This window comes from Pygoscelis adeliae, unplaced genomic scaffold, assembly GCF_000699105.1.
Source record: "Pygoscelis adeliae isolate BGI_AS28 unplaced genomic scaffold, ASM69910v1 Scaffold46, whole genome shotgun sequence".
NCBI lineage: Eukaryota > Metazoa > Chordata > Aves > Sphenisciformes > Spheniscidae > Pygoscelis > Pygoscelis adeliae.
The window spans coordinates 82,581-84,323 of record NW_008824931.1 but is presented as its reverse complement, the minus strand read 5'-3'; the positions used below and the strand labels follow the sequence as shown (position 1 = coordinate 84,323).

The window sequence follows — 1,743 nt, the reverse complement described above, 5'->3', positions numbered from 1 at the left end:
AGCTTGTCCAGGTCCCTCTGGATGGCATCCCGTCCCTCTGGATGGCATCCCATCCCTCTGGCATGTCGACCGCACCACTCAGCTTGGTGTCATCTGCAAATTTGCTGAGGGTGCACTCGATGCCACTGTCTATGTCATTGATGAAGATATTAAACAGTGCTGGTCCCAATCTAGACTCCTGTGGGACGCCCCTTGTCACCAATCTCCATCTGAACATTTAGCCGTTGACCACTACCCTCTGTATGTGACCTTCTAACCAATTCCTCACCCACCGGACAGTCCACCCATCAAATCCATACCTCTCCAGTTTAGAGAGAAGGATGTTGTGGGGGACCGTGTGAAAGGCCTTACAGTGGTCCAGATAGACAACATCTGTAGCCCTTTTTACATGTATAAACTATGGCTGTAACAGGTAAGATGTCTACGAGCCAGTTAAAGTAGGAGCACAATGAATTTTTTGTTTAATGTTTTAAAGCAGATGGCAAATAAATTCTTACAGACTTTCTGGCTTTTAGGCATTAAATTGGCAGCATCAGACCAGTTTTTAACTGCAGGACTGACCTCGCGGTCTATTTCTAATGTGAGTTCATATTTTATGCCTTAAATAGTGTCCTTATCTCCCTAGGATGCATCAGGATCCTGCCTGTTACAGAAAAGGAAGTGGAGGCTGAAGGTCCTCATAGTTGAAGAAATAGGAAAATTTAAAGCTGTATGCCGTAAGCCCGGTTTTGAAGATTCAGGAAGTAGGTATTAGAAGCAGTTTTCAAGCTGCGGTGTCTGAGGCTGGTTCCCTAAATTTGTTATGGCTCTGTCTAGCTAAGCAGCTAAATGATGAGTTAAGTGTGTAAATCCCTGTTGAGTTGCCTATATTTAATTATTAGAAGTATCAACTGTGGACATCTAAGTCTGTACTGAAGAACCAATCTATCAAGATCAAATCCTAAAAGGGGTTGAGGACCTGCTTAACACTTGCAAGTCTTATTAGCTTCATGGTTAATATCCCAGCATTTGATTTGTAAAAACTACTGTTTGGACAAATATTGTGGCTACTCATTCTGATGCTGCAACAAACCAGCTCAGAGCTTGTGTCTGAAAATCAGAACCTTTTTGCATTTCTTGGAATTACTTCATTTGTGATTTATTTGACTTGATTTTCTCCATAAGGAAAGCTAAACTTCCAGTGCTACACTTAAGGGTAAAGGTGGCTATCAAAATATCTAACCCCTTAGAGCAGCTGGGGTTTTTTGGGGAGCACTGCCCTTTCACCTCCTGGTATAAGGACATTGTGAAATACAACTGCAATACTCAGTGGCAGCATCCAGCAGCCCTGTTCTGCTGGTTGGGAAGTCATACTGGGTGTTTGGTTTTCCTAGGTGTTAAAAGGAGGCGACTGTACAGAAAAGTGATTAATGTGGACAAATACTTCAGGGTAGTCTTATTAACAGTTACCACTCCATAATCTTAGGTTAATGTGATGGTGGGTCTCCAAAATTGTTACCTATGCTGTAGTTATTAGAAACTCCAAATGGAGATGTTACAGTTCTTATTCGGTAGGGGATTGCCATGCTAAATGATGATTCCAGAAAAAAATAATGAAGATTAAATCCTGAGTGCAGTGAGGAAGTGTGAGAAAAAGCTGAAATCTGGTGGGCTTGGCAAGGTCCTAAACTTGTATAAGTTGGAACAGACCCTTAAGAGAGCTTCTGATGAAAATGGCTTACTGCCCCATTTCCCCTTTTTTGT

The 1,743-nt window shown here is 42.1% G+C and overlaps 1 protein-coding gene across 1 annotated transcript in view; it reads right to left on the bottom strand.

The window, feature by feature from the left end:
- CNRIP1 (cannabinoid receptor interacting protein 1) overlaps nt 1-1,743 on the bottom strand; it is an 8,600-nt gene that overhangs the window by 4,644 nt on the left and 2,213 nt on the right. The gene's annotated exons all lie outside the window — the stretch shown is intronic.